This window comes from Sus scrofa, chromosome 2 (assembly GCF_000003025.6).
Source record: "Sus scrofa isolate TJ Tabasco breed Duroc chromosome 2, Sscrofa11.1, whole genome shotgun sequence".
Lineage (NCBI taxonomy): Eukaryota > Metazoa > Chordata > Mammalia > Artiodactyla > Suidae > Sus > Sus scrofa.
In genome coordinates, this window is record NC_010444.4 from 44,171,747 (window position 1) to 44,192,982 (window position 21,236).

Below are 21,236 nucleotides of genomic sequence, written 5' to 3' on the forward strand. Positions count from 1 at the left end.
GGAGGAGGAGCCCCCAGAGCATTTGGTATTGAAGGCTAGAAGGAACTCCACAGGACTGGGGGAAACAGAGACTCCACTCTTGAAGGGTGCATATAGGTTTTCATGTACACTGGGTCCCAGAACAAAGCAGAGACTCCATAAGAATCTGGGTCAGACCTACCTGCAGATCTTGGAGGATCTCCTGGGAATCCACAGGGTGACTGTGGCTCATTGTGTGGGAAGAACATCAGAGGCAAAGGTCTCAGGAATAATCATCAGTGTGAACTCCTCTGGAGGTGGCCATATTGGAAAAATCTGGCCCCACCCATCAGGGCTGAGAATCCCCAGGCCAAACAACAAAACTGGTGGGATCACAGCCCCACTTATCAGCAAATAGGCTGCCTAAAGACCTCCTAGGAACAAAGCCACTCTAATCACACTCAGAGACAATGTCCCACCAGAGGGATAAGAATAAGCTTCACTTACCAGTGGGCAAGCACCAGTCATTCCAGTCAGGAAGCCTGCCACAAGCCCCTTAATCAACTTTAGCCACAAGGGGCAGACACCAGAAGAAAGAGAGGCTACAACCCTATTGCCTACAATAAGGAAACCACACAGAAAATCTATACAAAATGAAAAGGCGGAGAATTATGACTCAGATAAAGGAACAAGAAAAAAAAACAAACAGAAAAACATGTGATCTGGAGATTAGCAATCTCCCTGAAAAAGACTTTAGATTGATGATAGTAAAGATGCTTCAAGATCTTTAAAATAAACTGGAGGCAAAGATTGATAAATTACAAGAAACAATGAACAAATAAATAAAAGATTTAAAGATTAAGCAAGAAGAGATACAAAATACAATAACTGAAATAAAAAATTCACTAGAAGGAACCAACAGCAAAATATAGGAAGCAAAATACAGGAGACAGCATGAATAAGTGAGGTGGAAGAGAGACAGTTGGAAATCACTGACATGGAAGAGAAAAGAAAAAAAGACTGAAAAGAAATGAACACAGTGTAAGAGAAATCTGGGACAACTTTTTTTTTTTTTTTTTTTTGTCTTTTTGCCTTTTCTAGGGCCGCTCCCATGGTATATGAAGGTTCCCAGGCTAGGGGTCCACTCTGCAACAACTTGAAACACACCAACATCTGCACTATAAGGGTATCAGAAGGAGAAGAGAGAGAGAAAGGGCCATAGAAAATATTTGAAGAGATAATAGCTGAAAACTTCCCTAACATGGGAAGAGAATCACTCATTCAAATTCAGGAAGCACAACAAATATCATATAAAATAAACTCAAGGAGGAACACCCCAAGATGCATATTAATCAACTGACCAAAATTAAAGACAAAGAGAAAATATTGAAAACAGCTAGGGAGAAATTCCTACCGTGGCTCAGTGGTAACAAAACCAACTAGGATCCATGAGGACTCAGGTTCAATCCCTGGCCTTGCTCAGTGGGTTAAGGATCTGGCATTGCTGTGAGCTGTGGTGCAGGTCACAGACATGGCTTGGATCCTGCGTTGCTGTGGCTGTGTTGTAGGCTGGCAGCTGCAGCTCTGATTTGACCCCTAACCTGGGAACTTCCATATGTTGCAGGTGTGGCCCTAAAAAACAAAAAAAAACAAAAACAAAAAAAACAGCTAGGGAAAAGAAACAAATAACATACAAGGGAACCCCAATAAGGTTACTGGCTGACTTTTCAGCAGACATTCTGGAGGCCAGAGGGAATGGCATGGTGTACTTAAAGTGATAAAGGAAAAAAAAAAAAAAACCTCCAACCAAGATTACTCCACCCAGCAAGGCTCTCATTCAGATTTGAAGGAGAAATCAAGAGCTTTATAGACAAGCAAAAACTAAGGGAATTAAGCACCATGAAGCCAGCTTTACAACAAATACTAACAGAACTTTTCTAGGTGGAAAACAAAAGGCCACAATTAGAAACAGGAAAATTATAAATGACAAGGCTTACCAGTAAAGGCAAAATACAATAAAGACAGGAGAACATCCACACACAAATATGCTACCAAAACCAGAATTCGTGAGAACAGAAGAGTACAAATTCAGGATACTGCTGATGCATTTCCAATTAAGAGACCAGCAACTTAAAACAATTTTGTGTGTGATTGTGTGTGTGTGTGTGTGTGTGTGTGTGTGTGTGTGTGTGTGTATAAAAACTTCATGGTAACTGCAGACCAAAAACCTATAATAGATACACACACAATCCAAACACAACACTAAAGATAGTCATCAAGAGTTCCTGTCATGGTTCAGTGGTTAAGAAACCTGACTAGTATACATGAGGATACAGGTTTGACCCCTGGCCTCACTCAGTGGGTTAAGGATCCAGCATGGCCATGAGCTGTGTAAGTCCAGATGTGACTTGGATCTGGCTTGGATCACAGGACATTTTTGCTGTGGCTGTGGCACAGGCCAGTGGCTACAGCTCCGAATCAACCCCTAGCCTGGGAACCTCCATATGCTGGGGGTGCAGCCCTAAAAAGACAAAAAACAAACAAACAAAAACCTATGGGATGCAGCAAAAGAAACTCTAAGAGGGGAAGTTTATAGTTATACAAGCCTATCTCAGGAAACAAGAAAAAGCTCAAATAAGCAACCTAACTACACTTAAAGCAACTTGAGAAAGAACAGACAAAACCCAAAGTTAGCAGAAAGGAAGAAATCAGAGAGATCAAAGCAGAAATAAATGAAACAGAAACAAACAAACAAAAAATACAAAGATCAAGGAAACTAAAAGCTGATTTTTTGAAAAGATCAAAAAAATTGATAAACCCTTAGCCAGACTCATCAAGAATAAGAGAGTGGACTAAAATCAATAGAATTAGAAATTAAAAAGGAGAAGTTATAGCATACATCAAATAAATACAAAGGCTCATAAGAGACTACTACAAGAAACTATATGCCAATAAAATGGACAACCCAGAAGAAATGGACAAATTCTTAGAAAAGTGCAATCTTCCAAAACTAAACCAAGATGAAATAGAAAAGATGAATGGACCAATCACAAGTACTGATATTGAAACTTTTATTTTAAAAACTTCCAACATGGAGTTCCTATCATGGCTCAGTAGAAATGAATCTGACTAGTAACAGTGAGGACAGAGATTCAATCCCTGGCCTTGCTCAGTGGGTTAAGGATCCACCGTTGCTGTGGCTGTGGTGTAGGCCAGTAGCTACAGCTCTGATTCAACCCCTATCCTAGGAACTTCGATATGTCACAGGTGCAGGCCAAAAAAACAAACCAAACCAAAACAAAAAAAAAAAAAAAACTTCCAACAAACAAAAGTCCAGGACCAGATGGCCTCATGTGTGAATTCTATCAAACATTTAGAGAAGAGCTAACACCTATCCTTCTGATACTATTTCAAAAAATTGCAGAGAAAGGAACACTCCAAAACTCATCCTATAAGGTCACCCTGATACCAAAACCAGGCAAAGATACCACACACACAAAAAAAGAAAATTACAGGCCAATTTCATGGATTAACATAGATGCAAAAATCCTCAACAAAATACTTGCAAACCAAATCCAGCAATACATTAAAAGGATCATATACCATGATCAAGTGGGATTTATCCCAGCTATGCAAAGACTTTTCAATATCTGCAAATCAATCAGTGTGATACACCACATTAAAAAACTGAAGAATAAAACCATATGATCCCCTCAATAGATGCAGGAAAAGCTTCTTACAAAATCCAACACCCATTTCTGATTTAAAAAAACCCTCCAGAACGTAGGCATAGAGGGAACTTACCTCAGCATAATAAATGCAATATATAACAAAACCACAGCTAACATCCTTCTCAATGGTGAAAAGCTGAAAGAATTCCTGTTAAGATTAGGAACAAGACAAGGTTGTCCATTCTTGCCACTTCTATTCAACAGTTTTGGAAGTCCTGGCCACAGCAGTTAGAGAAGAAAAAAGAAGTAAAAGGAATCCAAATTGGAAAGGAAGAATTAAAACTATCACTGTTTGCAGATGACATAATACTATACCTAGAAAATCCTATGGATGCTACCAGAAAATTCTTAGAGCTCATCAATGAATTTGGTAAGTTGCAGGATGCAAAATTAATACACATAAATCAATTGTATATCTATAAACCAACAATGAAAGATCAGAAAGAGAAATTAGGGAAACAGTCCCATTTACCATCACATCAAAAAAAATAAAATACTTAGGAATAAACCTACCTAAAGAGACAAAAGACCTGTACTCTGAAAACTATAAGATGCTGATGAAAAAAATCAAAGATGACACAAACAGATAGAAAGATATACCATGCTCTTGGATTGGAAGAATCAATATTGTCAAAATGACTATATTACCCATGGCAATCTACAGATTCAATGAAATACTATCAAACTACAAATGGCATTTTTCACAGAACTAGAACAAAATATTTTAAAGTTTGTTTGGAAGCATAAAAGACCCAGAATAGCCAAAGCAATCCTGAGAAAGAAAAATGGAGCTGGAGGAATCAGGCTCCCAGACTTCAGACTATATTACAAAGTTATAAGTCATCAAAACCATGTGGTACTGGTGCAAAGACAGAAATATGGATCAGTGGAACAGGATAGAAAGCCCAGAATTAAACCCATGCACATGTGGTCAATTAATCTATGACAAAAGAGGCAATATACAATGGAAAAAATGACAGTCCCTTTAATTGGTGTTGCTGGGAAAACTGGAGAGCTACATGTAAAAGAATGAAATTAGAACACTCCCTAACACCATACACAAAAATAAACTCAAAATGGATTGAATACCTAAATATAAACTGGATACTTTAAAACTCTTAGAAGAAAACATAGGACAAACACTCTCTGACATATACCACAGCAGTCTCTTCTCAGCTCCCTTCCTATAGTAATAACAATAATAACGAAATAAACAAATCGGACCTAATTAAACTTAAAAGTTTTTGCATAGCAAAGGAAACCTTAAATAAAATGAATAGACAACCCACAGAATGGGAGAAGATATTTGCAAATGAAACGACTGACAAGGGATTAATCTCCAAAATACATAAATAGCTATTGTAGCTCAACATAAAAAAAAAAAAACCACAACCCCACCAAAAAATGGGCAGAAGATCTAAACAGACCAATTCTAAAAAGAATACATACATATGGCAAAAAAAAAAAAAAAAACACGAAAAGATGTTCATCATCACTAATTGATAGAGAAATGCAAATCAGAACTGCTATGAGGTACCACCTTACACCAGCCAGAACGGCCATCATCAAAAAGTCTATAAACAATAAATGCTGGAGAGGGTGTGGAGAAAAGGGAACCCTCTTACACTCTTGGTGGGAATGTAAATTAGTGTAACCACTATGGAAAACAGTATAGAGATTGCCCAAAAAACTAAAAATAAAATTACTTTATGATCCAGAAATCCCACTCCTGAGCATCTATTCAAAGAAAAGCTTGGCTCAAAAAGATACATGTACCCCAGCGTTCACTGCAGCACTACATAAAATACCCAAGACATGGAAGCAACCTAAATGTCCTTCGTCAGAGTAGATAAAGATGTGGTACATGTATACAGTGAAATATTACTCAGCCATAAAAATGAATGAAATAATGCCGTCTGCAGCAAGATGGATGGACCTAGAAATTACCATGCTAAGTGAAGTTAATCAGACAGTGAGACACAGATATGCTATCACTTATATGTGGAATCTAAAAAAAGTTTAATATGAACCTATTTGCAGAACATAAACAGTCACAGACTGGAAAACTTACAGTTACCAAAGGTGACAGGCTAGGGGTGAGGGGAAATGGACTAGGAGTTTGGGATGGAAATGTTTTAAAATTAGGTGTGATGATGGTTGTACAACTATAAATATAATAACATTTATTGAATTTAAAAAAAAAAAAGATCTGGGAGTTCCCTTCGTGGCTCAGTGGTTAATGAACCCGACTAGGATCCATGAAGATGCGGGTTCCATCTCTGGCCTCACTCAGTGGGTTAAGGATCCAGTGTTGCCATGAGCTGTGGTGTAGGCCTCCAGCTGTAGCTTCGATTCAACCCCTAGCCTAGAAAGTTCTATATGCCATGGGTATGGCCCTAAAAAAAAGAAAAAAATAATAACAAATTAAAAAATAAATAAATTTTAAAAAGATCTGGTTGAAGTGTGGAGAATGTGTTGATTGATAAAAGAAGGGAAGAAGGCTACATCTATAATCCCCAAGAGAGATGTTAATGGTTTGAGTTAAGGTAATAATAGAGATGGGAAGAAATAAATGGATATGGGATACTTTTAATTTATTTTATTATTATTATTATTATTTTGGCTGTACCCACAGAATGCAGAAATTCCTGGGCCAGCACCACGGCAGTGACTTGAGACACTGCAGTGACAACACTGGATCCTTAACCCACTAAGCCACCAGGGAATTCCTGGGGTATATTTACTGTTGATGATTGCAAAGACTGAGACTAAAGGAAAGAGAGGAATCGAAAAAGATGGAATCAAACTCCTAGATGTTTGCTTGAACATCTGAATGAAATACTTATGCCATTTACAGAAATGTGCAATGCTGTGTTAGAAATAGGTATGATGCAAGGTCTTCTAGGATCTCCTAAAATTGAAACTCACAAGACTTCCATCAGTCACCCTTGGCACAGGTCTTATTAGAAGGATACAGGAAAGAAATCCCTTGCTCGGCAGGTCATGTCACAAGGTTTCTCTTCTGTTAGTTTCAACAGCAGTCCAATAGTAGCTCATTCAATGGTCCTTCTCACCAGGTGACAGCCCAGATGCAAGGATTCCAGATGTTTATCTGTCAGGTGCAGGAGCTTATCTAGCTTAATAGCCTTTTTGCCTAGGAGCCAATATCTCTGTAACAACTCAAGGACATAGCTTCCAGTTTCCCAGAAAGGCTCATGGCCTTCATCATGAATTTTATTTTATTTTTTAATAATGATTTTTATTTTTTCCATTATAGCTGATTTACAGTGTTCTGCCCATTTTCTGCAGCAGAGCAAGATGACCCAGTCACACATGCATGTATACATTCTTTTTTCAAAAAAAAAAAAAAAAAAAGTCTAACAATAAAATTTAACATACAAGTCTAGAACTCAACTGGGTAACTAAATTAAGAAGTTATCAGCTTATTTAAAGTCTTGACAGCAGAGAGGCTCACCTAGAGAAAGAGCACAAAGAGAAACAGAGGGCCTAGGGTAGTCCTGAGACTCTTTACAACTTAGAGGTCTAGAAAAGGCAGAGGAGCCAGGAGAGGAAATTAAGAAAAAGCGGCCAGTGAGGTGGGAGGAAAATGTGATAAAAATGAAGTCATAAAAAAATAAGATAAAGATTTTCTGTCATGGCTCAGCAGAAACAGATCGGACTAGCAACCATGAGGTCGCAGGTTCGATCCCTGGCCTCACTCAGTGGGTTAAGGATCTGGTGTTGCCATGAGCTGTGGTGTAGGTTGCAGATGAGGCTTGGATCCTGCGCTGCTGTGGCTGTGGCATAGGCCAGCGGCTACAGCTCAAATTCAATCCTGGGAACCTCCATATGCCACAGATGTGTCCCTGAAAAGACAAAAGTTAAAAAAAAAAAAAAGATAAGAAGTTCAGATAAAGAGGGAATGAATGGCTGTTAAAAACAAAACAAAACAAAAAATTAGAGATACCAAGTAAGATGAAATCAGAAATACAACCCACAGATTTAGCAACAAGGAGAACATTAGTGACATTTTCAAGGGATATTCTCCTGGCCTGATTGGAGTGGTTTGAGAACAGAAGGGGAGGAAGGAGAAAAAGTGACCCCAAAAAGTAGACAAGCAGCAGGAGTAAAGTGAGAATTCTGTCAAGGAGGGCTTACAAATGGTGGATACCCGGCACATCTGCATGCTGACTGGAACAGTCCTATGTAAAAGGATGAGAGGATGAACACAGAGCCTAGAGGGGTTGGCTTTGGGAAGAAGCTGGTGTACATTCTTGTAACAAATGTAAAAGCAGCTAGTGTATTTTAGATCATCCACCTAGTTCCTGAGTCAGAATCCTGGTGACATCTACACTTTTTATTATTTAACCTCACAGGCAATCAGTCCCAGGGAATTCCAAAAACAAACCAGAAGTTCCAGGAGGTCAGGAGCTATGTCTTATTTCACTTTGTACTTTCAGCACTAGGACTGTGCCTGGCATAGCTGAGATCTCTAACAAGAAATGCAAAGGATCAAGGCTCTAATGGTAAATAGCATCAGGGAAAGATGAGAGATACTGGGGGACAGCCCGCCACACTTTCCCTCAGTGACCTGAGGAAAACAGGTCCTTGGGCTACTCCTGCTCCCAGAAAAATTCTGCCTCTCCTTTTGCCTTATCGAGATCATGTTCAGAGCCTTGCCTACAAGTCGGTTTCTCTCCAGCTCCAGAGAGCAGGCCCTTGGGCCAATGGCCAGCCCTCTGGGACTTTTTCCCCAGGGGACCTTCTCCATGCTTGATTTTAAAATTGCAGGAACTTGGGAGTTCCTGCCATGGCTCAGCAGAAACAAATCTGACTAGTGTCCATGAGGACGCAGGTGCCATCCCTGGCCTCGCTCAATGGGTTAAGGATCCAACATTTCCATGAGCTCTGGTGTAAGTCGCAGATGTGGCTCAGATCTGGCATTGCTGTGGCTGTGGTGTGGGCCAGTGACTACGGCTCTGATTTGACCGCTAGCCTGGGAACCTCTATATGCCACAAGTGCATTCCTAAAAAGATAAATAAATAAACAAAAAAATAAATAAATAAATAATTGTAGCAACTTTGCTTATTATTCACTCCAGTCTCCCTGAAAGCTCTTGGCTGTAGAGATGGGATGTGGCCAGCGACCCTCTTAGAAATTCCTGGAGAAGAATCTTTCAAGGCATCACAGGCCTCAAGTTGGGTCGTCTGGACATCTCCCCTGTGAGTGACTGAGGGAGGGTCCCATCAATGCAGTCTGATTTCTGTGTTAGTAAAGCCCCCAAACTAACAAGACATAAATTGGTTTATAGCTTTAATATTAAGGAATAGATTTAATAAATTCCCATGGAAGGAAAAAGTATTGCAATTTCTAAATATCTCTGTGGAAACAAATTTTCATTTGCAACTAGTTCAGCTCAAATCCTCACATGTCAGGATAAAAATGATGAAGCCTTGCTCCAGAAAAGACAGCCCAAAGTTCAGCGACCCAAGGTACTGAAGCTCTCTGGGGTTCTTGCAGGCCAGATTTTTGTGTGTGTGAGAGGATTAATGAGAGAAGCTCTGTGAAGGGGCTGTACAAATTATTAAGAGCCATGCAAATCATAACAACCAATTTGGCTAATAGCTAAGTACAGATAGTTAATGGGCAGAGAGAGAGAAAGTGAGTGAGACCCAGGAAAGATGAGCTGTGTCAGTATCGGAGTAAGAGAAGTAGCAAAGGAGGGGAGTTCCCCTGGTGGCGCAGTGGAAATGAATCCAACTAGGAACCATGAAGTTGCAGATTCAATCCCTGGCCTCACTCAGTAGGTTAAGGATCCCGTGTTGCCATGAGCCGTGGTGTAGGTCGCAGACATGGCTTGGATCTGGTGTTGCTGTGGCTGTGGTGCAGGCCAGAGGCTACAGCTCTGACTAGAGCCCTAGCCTGGGAACCTCCATAAGCCACAGGTGCAGCCCTAAAAAGACCAAAAAAAAAAAAAAAAAAAAAAAAAGTAGCAAAGGGAAACTGGGCTCAAGAGTGTGAAGCAGGTGAAGTAAAGGGAGCCAGAGTCTGAGTACAGACTAGGCAGGGAGCAAAAAGAGATGCTCTCAGAGTGTTAGGGCTGCAAGAACTCTTGAGCTGGTCTATTCCAATGTTCCCTTTAACAAGACAGAGATCCAGAGACCAAGACTGACCTGCACAGGGTCATACAGCCTATTAGTGGCAAAAGACAAGGCTATTTTCTTGAGACCAGCCTGTACTTGGATGGACAGATGCCCGAAACTTGTCTACTCAGCTGGATTCAGCTGGATTCTCCTCTGTCATGAGGCTGCAGACTTACTACCATCAGAAATCACATGATTTGCAGTTCTATACCTTCCCCCATAATAAAGGATGCTGCAATTTTTTTGGGGGGGAGAGTATGCACAACAGAGAAGATGCTAGTATTACCAAGCCTGTGGAGACAGCATAGAGACCTTAGGCATTGGCAGCAAAGATGGCAGCCTCACACACAGCCTCAGGTAGGTGTAGGGCAGCCCTCCACCCACACTAGCTAGCCGATGAAGCCAAGAAATTAATAATTCACCAGTACTCATTTCAGGAGGTATCCAGGGGTTTGAGAACTTCTCCTAAAGCTGACTTGACAATAACTGCAAGTCAGTGAGGCCCCTCTGCTGCCCATGAACTCTTCTGGAGAAGATGAGGTCCCAAAGTGCAGGAGCTTCATTACTAGGGAGGCTGGCCATCCTAGGCCAGGCTGAGAGACCCCCTTGGTACCCTCTGCTGGGACAAGAATGCTTTGAAGGGTGGAGGAGAATCTGTAACCCTGGTTGGTGAGCAAGCAATGGACCATGAGCCTCCATGAGCTCTGACTTCTGACTGTCATAGCTGGAGCCACTGGGCTCCTATGAAGGCTCACCCTCAAGGCTGCCTTGAGAACCAGTCCTGGTCTAATTGCTAGTCTCAGCCTAGAAGTAGCTTGTTTTTAAAAAATTTTTTTTTCCTTCTCTTATTTTCCCTTCCATTTCTCATTAGTCCTATATGGCCTGGGGGGTCCATACCCATGACCGCTTCTGATCCCAAATCTGTCTGCTACCAACTATCTACTGACCAGGACTCTGCAGCTGTTGCTTGGATATCCTTCAGTGGACTTCCTGGATCCTACCTGTAAAAATCTCTAATTTGCTTTTTCTCTCAATGTCTGAGTCTCCTTATAGGGATAAAGAGGTCAGAAGAGGTAAGTGGGCTCAAGGCAACACCACATGTTTCTGTCCTGATAAGTGAGTTCATCTACATAGACCCATTAATATCTTCTCTGATACTAGTTGCAAGATGCTCTGGATGTGGAAGCTAAGTAGGCAAAGCAACCCAAGACTTCACAGAATGACTTGCAAAGTATGTTGCAAAGATTCCTGTCTTTTAATTCATCAGAGAGCATGTCATTTACAGATAAACCCTGCTTGGGGAGGGCTCCAGACCATAACAGATTCATTTCTAAAGTCTGCTCCAGTAAAAGAAGGAAGGGAGGGAGGGAGGGAGGGAAGGAAGGAAGAAGGAACTAATACAGGCTCTAAAAGAGAATGCCTTAGTCACCTGGGTTGAGTTGGATTCCCTTTGGAATTACTAAGGCTGACAACAGTAAAGTGTGACAGTGGAACATGTTTGTACAAGGGTGCCTGATGGTTGGCATCAGAACTTTTCAGGGGTCTGGTCATCATTTTAGGAGTTTGAGGAAGGTTCTTTCTGTAAAAGAAAACAAGACAGTTGGGAAGGGCTATCAAATCTAAGAATATAAGAAGCCAAGAAACCATGTACTAATTCATCCAACAATATTACTAATTCAATCAACAATATTACTATGAAGTAGGAATGTACCAGCTCTTGTCTAGGTGGCCACTAGGGACAAAACTAAGAGTAGCAGAAGCTTCATGGCTATTAGTTCCTTAGAGGACAATGGGACTAGATTTAACCCAACTTAAGGGAGATATGGAGCTTGACCAGGGATCTCATAACACCATGACCAAATTTTATTGTAGTTTCTTGGAGAAGTGGGTAGAGTGTAGAAGCCATTAAAAATCTGTTTTTTATATATTTCTATCCCACCACCATCATTTAGGCAACACCCTCCAAAGTTCCACACCTAAAAACATATTGCTGCTCTTTCTTCTCTCTCCTCTAGATAGTTTGCACATAATTTTCATGAACTCCAACCCTCATGGCAATAACAGGAAATAAGTAGATTAAGTAGCAATACCCATTTTGCAGGTAAGGAAACTAAGACTTGACCAAGAGCACACAGCTACTAAGTGAAAAAAGAGTGGCAAATCGGAAAAATAATTGGTCCGGGAAGTTAGGAAATAAGAGTTATGCTCCTCTATTTGTCACTAACTCAGATAGGTGGCCTTTCCTTCTTGACCTATTGATTCTTCACCTAAGAAGTTATATTCCATAGGGATCCTTCCAGTTCTCCACCATGAAATGATGAAATCATCACCTCTAGTGTAAGGGAGGATTGGAGATGAAGATACTTACTACCAGCTGGCACTACACTAGTGCCTTCCTGGGGACCAGGACTCTGAGAAGAGGTGGGTCATCCATAAAAGAACATTTTCCATGTTTCCAAACTTTTCCATCAAGAGATATGCTTCACAGCATTTTCTTGTTTATTTATCCATTATTAATTCATCCATCAATAGATGTTTATTTTCAACACAAACAAGACGAATCACATGTTTCTTCCACAATTTATGTACAGCTGAGCAGCAAAAATAAATATGTGTGCTGGCAGGACACTCACTGGAGCTGTAGCTCAGATGCCATGCAAATGGCACTGACAAGATCCCCTTGTGAACATACTCAAGTTCTGTTCATTTGGTCACTGGAGACCATATCAGTTGCCAGAAGGAGACATCTGGTTGATGTTCAAACACATTGGATGGACTGGGACTATCCTAGTCAAGATCAGAAAACAGGAAAAAGACATGGCAATGAGAATGGTATGTAAGCACCAGGAGTGACTGGACCAGATGAACTTGGCCTGCTGGAAGAAACATTGCTTCTGGAAATTGTGTGCTACTGGAAACAGAAAAACCCTAAAGGAGCACCACAGTGCACACTTGGGGAAGTAAAGAAAGCTGTGTGAGGATAACTCAGAGTTGTTACAGGAGCACCTTAAGGTTTGCATCTCAGAGGAGAAGTCTTTCTGGCACTTAGAAAAAATACATCAGTGGCTCCTCGATGCCTGGAGCTGTGAGTTACAACCAAGGCAGCCTCACTCCCCAAGAGGAAGGTGCAGGCAGCCCCCGTAGGAAATATTATTCATGCCCAATCTTCAGGTTGAGAAAAACAGCCATGGTGACTCACTTTTAAATCATGTTTCCTAATGAGAATGCCTCAGAATCATTAATTATGTTGTCACAGAAATAGGGTGAGTACCACAGTTAAAAGATAAAGTCCACTTAGCAAGGCATAAAGAGCCCCTCACAATTAATTTCAATCTACCTTTTAGCCTCTTCTCCAGCTTCTGGCCAGTTTTCTCCCTAGTTTCCATGCTGCTCAGGAGCTTTGTGGTTTGGGTGAAAATGGTTCTCCCTCCTGAAGCTGCAAGGATGAGTGTGATGGATCCCTGAGGCAACCATGCCAGTATTAGAATTCCAAGGGAGCTGGAATGTGCTTTTATTTCTTTGTCCTGTTTTATATTCTGAAATTCTTCCCCAAAGATCCTTCTTCCTCCTCTCAGATTTTAAGGCTCAGATTGGATGGGACCTACTCTTTCTGCTCCTCTCTCCAAAAGAAATAATCCCTCCCTCTTCTGTGTCTCACAGATGGATTCATATGTCAAATGAAGCATGGGCAACACATCATTAAAGGTTAAATCTGTATATGTGCCATATTTTCACACTGGATTATGTGTGACCCTGATGGCAAGACTGTCACTTACACCTGGCTTAGTGCCTAGCAAATGGAAGATATTCAAAAGTGTTGGATGAAATAAAACTACATGGCCTGATATTTCATATACCTATTAGAGAGTGTTATTTATTTAATAGAAAATAGATTTTTCTCACCCACCCCTTGAAAGGATAATGACTTGGCAAAAGACTAAGGATCTGAGGCTCCAGACTGTGACATCAAAATGGTCTTGGAAAAGAGGGTGAGAAGGAACTGTTCAAACATTGACTGGATGCCGCCCTTGGCCCAGATTTTCTCCCCTTTCAGCTTTCCCTTGATTCTAGAAATCTCATCATAAGAATGCCTATACATCAAGTGTACCACCTAATGATTTTTGTTTATCAGAGTCTTTTGCGGTTTTGTAATTTTTATTCATTGATGCTTCTCAAATATCCATGTAAGTGTTGGTATGAAAATGGCAAAAAAAAAACCCAAAATCCCAACTAGCAAACATTTAGTTTATGAAGCTGCCACTGTACTGCTGCTTATTATTATTGTTGCTGTTATTATTATTATCATCATCTCTTTTTCTTTTTTTTTTTTTTTTTTGGCCTTTTTTTTTTGGACCACACCTGCAGCATATGGAAATTCCCAGAGTAGTGGTTAAATCAGAGCTGTAGTGGCTGGCCTATACCACAGCGACAGACACACAACACCAGATCTGAGCCACATCTGCAACCTATACGATGGCTCACAGTAATGCCAGATCCTTACGCCACTGAGCAAGGCCAGGGATCAAATCCGCATCCTCATGGATACTAGTTAAATTCATTACCACTGAGCCAAAACGGGAACTCCCTCACTATCATCTCTGCTCCAAGGAATATTTCAGCCTTTGGGACACTACTGGAGCAAGGGGCAAAGAATATTACAGACTAGAGAGAAACTACCCAGACTAACAGAATATCATATTTTATTTCTATATAGAAAAACTGATATTCTGGAGTTCCCACTGTGGCTCAGGTTACGAATCCGACTAGTATCCATGAGGATGCAGGTTTGATCCCTGGCCTCACTCAGTAGGTTCAGGATCCGGCATTGCCATGAGCCATGGTGTAGATCACCGATGCAGCTGGGATCCCCAGTTCCTGTGGCTGTGGCTGGCAGCTGCAATTCGGATTCATCCCCTAGCCTGGGAACTTTCATATGCCTGGGTTGCAGCCCTAAAAAGACAAAAAAAAACAAAACAAAACAAAAAAAAAACTGGGTAATTCTCTGGAGAAAGGGAAATGGATTCTGCAGAGTCACTCTCTTGTCCATTCACTACAGAGCCTGTTGTCTTTGAAAAGCTAGTGGGATGGCCTTTAAACAATGAGTGGTCCAAAATTCAATGCCAGAGAGCAGAGATCCAACTTTTTCCAAGAGTTCCCATTGAGTAGGATGATTAAAGAGCACAGCAGGGTAGTGGGGCATTTCCTCTGTACTCACTCCCTGGTCTTAGAAAGGACTGGGCCAGAGCATCAGATACACCCGGGTTTGAATCCCAGCTCTCTTATTTTGTAACCCAGTGTCAAGCTTAATCTCTCTGTAGGTCTCTGATTCCAACATGTAACCTGGCAGCAAAAAATGCCTACTTCATAGTGTTTTCAGAGAATTTAAAAACATAAAGCATCAAAATCATCTAGCAGGAGTTCCCATCGTGGCTCAGCAGAAATGAATCTGACTAGAAAACATGAGGTTTTGGGTTCAATCCTTGGCCTTGCTCAGTGGGTTAAGGATCCAGTGTTGCCATGAGCTGTGGTATAGGCCAGCAGCTGTAGCTCCAATTTGACCCCTAGCTTGGGAACCTCCATATGCTGCAAGTGCATCCCTAAAAAGTAAAAACAAAAATCAAACAAAAATCCTCTAGCATAGTGCTAAGTACATAGGCAATCAATTTTCTTTCTTTGTGCTCTAATTATGTATTAAGAAAGAACAGAATCAGAATGAGGAGCTACGATAGGCTGAGTTTTTGATCTTTTCACCAAAGAGAAGATCCTATCATCTTAGTTTATGAGACACAGCTTGCACCTACATTCGCCCTAGTCCTTGCTGCAAAGGTAATGACTAACTCAGAGTTTGGCTGAGTCCAATTTATGGAGTTGGTTGCCTGATCCCTCTGTGTGATTCTTTCATTAGTGTGTTGATTAATGATGTCAGTCTTTTTTCAGATCAGCTCTCCCCTCCGCCTTTTTTTTTTTTTTTTTTATTAGGGCCTCACCTGTGGCATATGGAGGTTCCTAGGCTAGGGGTCGAATGAGGGCTACGGCTGCTGGCCTGCACCACAGCCACAGCAATGCAGGATCTAAGCCTCGTCTGCGACCTACACCACAGCTCATAACGCTGGATCCTTAACCTACTGAGAGAGGCCATGGATCAAACTCAAAACCTCATGGTTACTAGTTGGATTCATTTCTGCTGCACCACAATGGGAACTCCAATCAGTTCCTTTTAGAGTCTACATTTTAGTCTCTACAGATGCATAATCTCAAACATATGCAAGATTACTCATTTTGCCCTGAAATTCTGGAAAAGCTCACTCTGGTCTCCTATAAACATAAGCACATTCCTTGCCCACCTTTCTTCTTAGTAGTATGTGGGGGGGGGGAATTAAATGAGTTTAGAGTGTGAAATCCTTCCACAAAATCAAAATCATTATGCAGATCAGGGTAGTATGCACTGCTAGAGGGCTAATATTTCACGGACCCCAAATCAGGCAGTTTTCCCCATTTCCCTCACTACATTCCCCCTAAATGGACACTGTAGCCCAATTCTTGTGTGGAATCTTTTTTTTTCAAATTTGTATTTTGAAATAATTTAGATTTTTCAGATGAGATGCAAAAATAGTAGGGAATTCAAAAAAAAAAAAAAAAAGAAAACAAGTAGGGAATTCCCCTATAACCCTTTGCCTAGCTTCTCAGGGTGTTAGTGTTAACATCTTAAGTAACCATGGCCCATTTATCAGAGCCATGAAATCAGCATTGGTACAGTGAAATTAACTAAACTTATAGAATTATTTAGATTGCAACAGGTTTTCTAACAATATCCTTCTTTTGTTCCAGGACATCACGTTACATTTAGTTATCCTGTCTCATTCTCCTTTGACTCTTCAACAGCTTCTCAGCCTTCCCTGGTTTTTTTCATGACCTTGACACCTTTAAATACACTGGTCAGATATTTCTTACACTGCTCCTCACTTTAGATTATCCAAAATTTTCTCATGATTAGATAGAGTTTACAGGTCTTATGGAAGAATATCCCCTAAGAGAAGTGTGTTTCTCATTACACCATGTTAGGGAGTCCATGATGTCAATATGTATTACTGGTGATGCTAATCTTGATCACTTGGTTAAGGTAACCAAAGATCTGCCACGTTTCTCTTGTTACTATGGTTACTGTTTTCCCCTTCCCATATTCTGTCTGTTAGAACAGTCATTAAGTTCAGCCCACACTTATGGCCACTTGAGCACTTCATGATTTTCTGGCACAACATGATACTCCAGACTCATCTTGTATTTTCCCTGCTCCAATCCTAGAATCAGCTATTTCTCCAAGGATTCCTGCTCTGTTTTCCTGGAAAATGTTATGTAGAAACCAAGATCTGGTTGCTAAGTATGCTGCCATCTTATGATCAGCTTAAATATCAAAGCACACAACTATTATCATAGCTCAGTGATTGATTCCCTCATCTCTTTCCTCCTGATCTCTCCACTGAACAAGATCCTACCATGGAGCTTTCTAACATATCTTCATTTATTCACTCACTCACTCATTCATTTATTATTCAATATTGAGCTCTTACCATGTATCAGGTACTCTTGTATGCAACACTGGGAATACAGCTGTCCTCTTGATAGCGTATAAAGACATTCTTTGAAGTAATACCCTGCTGAGATGAAAAAGATAGGAACTCGTCAGGCAAAGGGAAAAGGGTTGAGGGTGAGGTAAAAAAAACTATAAAAATTAAAAAAAAAAAAAACAAGAACAACAAAATAAATGCATGTGCTCCCCAGAACATATGCCCAGGACACTTAAAGAATCAGGATATTTGGGGGTTTTAACATTATTATTAATCAGATAATATCATTTTATAGTTAAAGTAGCCCCACTCCCTCACCAGTTATACTCAATTTGAAAGAGTGGGAAGGGAATATATAAAATCTCCAACTGCATGATAATGCCATGTAAAATAAACTAATGACTGAAATAATAAAACATCAAAACCAATGAGAAATGCTAACCAACTATGTGTCCTACAGCAATTCTATGCTATTTCAAATTAATGAATAGAGAGAGAGAAACCAGTGCATGACATTTAAAACACTATGTGCTGGGTATAGAGAAGCAAACTAGGAAGCCTCAGCCCTGCTTTCAAGAAGTTTCATCTTCAGCACTGTAGAAGGGAAGGGAATGGAGCTATAGGGCATATCATGAGGTATTTAACCAACTTGATGGTCACAAAAGCGTCCTAGAGGAACTGGCACTAATGCTGAGGCATAAAGCAAGAGCAGGAACTAGTGAAGAGAAGAAACCAAGATCTGGGTAGCTAGATGTGCTGCAACTTGTGATCATCTTAAATGTCAAAGAACTCATCTATCATCACAGTTTTGTGACAAATTCCATAATCCCTTTATCTACTCAATCCTTCCACTGAACAGGATTCTCCCCTGCCTCTCTCCAATCTCCATTCATTAATTCATTCTTTCACTCATTCAACATTAATTGAGAAGAGAGGAAGGAATAAATTGGTGCAACCACTGTGGAAAGCAGTATGGAGATTCCTCAGAAAACTAAACATAGAACTACCATTCGATCCAGCAATCCCACTCCTGGGCATCTATCCAGAGAAAACCATGACTCGCAAAGACACATGTACTCCGATGTTCATTGCAGCACTATTTGCAATAGCCAAGACATGGAAACAACCTAAATGTCCATCGACAGAGGAGTGGATCCAGAAGATGTGGTATATATACACAATGGAATATTACTCAGCCATTAAAAAGAACAAAATACCGGCATTTTTAGCAGCATGGATGGACCTAGAAAATATCATGCTAAGTGAAGTCAGCCATACAATGAGACACCAACATCAAATGCTTTCACTGACATGTGGAATCTGAAAAAAGGGCAGACTGAACTTCTTTGCAGAACAGATGCTGACTCACAGATATTGAAAAACTTATGGTCTCCAGAGGAGACAGTTTGGGGGGTGGGGGGATGTGCTTGGGCTGTGGGATGGAAATCCTATGAATTTAGATTGTTATGATCGCTATACAACTACAGATGTGATAAATTCATTTGAGTAATAAAAAAAGAAAAAAAGAAAAAATGTTAATGTCAAAGTTTAAAAAAAAAATAAAGTGCCAGGCGGTAAATTAAAAAAATGAAAAAAAAAAAGAAGAAGAGAGGAAGGAAAAACATTCTGGATTTAAGAATAGCCTGTGAGAAGGCCAGGATGAAAAAGGGCATGGTGTACGCTTAAGGAACTTAAGGAAATGCATTATACCAAGAGAAAAGAGAACAGGAGAAAGAGAGGTTAAAAATGAGGCTAGCGACTTGGAAACACATGAGGTCCCAAAGCTCTTTCAAAGTCAGTTGAGGGTTTGAGGATATTATTCCAAAGAAAGTGGAGAGTCGTGGAAGGCTGCTAAGCCAATGACTGACCAGACTGGGTCACCTGGCTGCAGTGGGGTATACAGGTTGGAAGGGAGTAAAGCATTAACCCCTTTAAGGCTTAGTGAGGTTAGTGTTCTTCCTGCCCCACAGAATTGGGGTGAGGATAAACAAGGGAACACAAACAAATTCCCTGGAATGATGTTTGCCACATGATACATAGTCAGAAAATACCTTCTTTCGTCCAACAATGTTAATGCTTTTCTTCTATTCTCATTTTTCTCTTCATTCCCATAACCATATTGGGGTTGGTGGCATTAATCCTTTAAACTTTGTGCAGCAATTAAAGTTGATTACTGAGTTAAACACAGTGAATACATATGAAAAGGAACCTGGGTTCTTCCTTAAGGTATATTTACAATGAACCATAACAGGCTGTGATATGAACTACAATGATGATATGAGCCAAAGCTCAGAGGGAAGAATGATATCCATCCTCTCTGTCCTTAAGTCTAGGCCAAATGTGTGGCACAGTGGTCATCAACCCAGATTTCTTGACCAAATGAATGCTCTGGGAGCCCAGAAGGTAAAGCAGGAGGCTCGGGTGCATTGTAAATTCAGTCTCTTAGGATTTAATACAAGCTCATTGTGGATTATGGCTTTCTTTCTACATATTTTATTAACATTTGGAGTTATTGTTAGTATGCTTCCTGGTGTTTTGTTTTTGATGAAAGTTTTTCTGAATGATTAGTCACATTTTCAAATCAAAAACTTCTCTACCATGAATCACACTATAATAACTTGAAAACATCAAATCTATACTGAGATGCTTGGTTTGATAATATTAAGTTTCAAATTATCCGTGCTATTTCTGAGTCACAGAAAATGTGAGGCAATTTTCATTCTCTGTGGTTGACTTTTCCTTCCACCTACATACACCCTGGCCACCTAACCTAATCCCTAGCTGATGTGTGTTTAGATAATCAAATTAATTTTATTCTTTGAGCAATAAACCAGTGAACTTGTACGAGAATCTTGTAATGTCAGTAAATTAGATGACTTGTGGGGTCATAATTAACACTGCTCCCTCTAATTAATATATGTAGTTCTCCCAGCTTCTATGCTAATGTATCTGATTTCTGAGTCAAGTTGAAAAATGAGGTGAGTAATCATAATGGCTTTGGGAACATTTAGCATTACTCTGGGAAAGTTAAAAGCTAAAGCTGTTTCATTTCTGTGTTTACAGTTCTTCAGAGTCTTCTGGTGGAATTGACCTTGGTCAAATTGCTTACTTTTCTTAGAGTTTTAACTGTTTCAGATGAAAGCCATGACTGCCTATTCTCAATGCATTAAAGTCTGAGTCAGTGGCTCCCTGAGTGACAGATGTCATGCACTGGTATGATCACGGAGGGAGGAGGGAGGACAAATGCACTTCAAACACCTACACATGCCCCTCAGGAAAGAAATCGTTTTAAAGAAAACTTGAAAAATAATTCTGATATTGTTAGAAAAACTCTATTGTTTTTATGCACTTGAAAGTACTTTTATTATAAAATTCAAACTCAAACCAAGAGATTTAAAAGTACAGAGAATGTGGAAAAATGAAATAGAAGTTCCTATTTCCCAGTTCAATTTCACAATCCCATTCCCTTGTGGGGTGGGAAATCCCAGGTTTCCATTGTTAACAGTTTCTTGTTAATTTCTCCTTCAGAAATGTTTTTCTTTAAAAACTATATATGTAAGGTACCTATTACATATTTTAACACAAATAAGATCATCCTATACACATTTTTCCAATTTTCATTTTTAACTTAAAATTAGGTCAGCACATTTAGATCTTTTTCTTCTTTCTAGTGCCTGTATAGCATTACATATAGATGCACCATAATTTATCTACTAATGAGCTTGCACATTGTTTTCTTTCTTTTTTCTGGCTATTAGAAATAATACCGTAATGACTCAACAGCAAAAAAACCAATCAATCAATGGAAAAATGGGAAAAAGACCTGAATAGACATTTC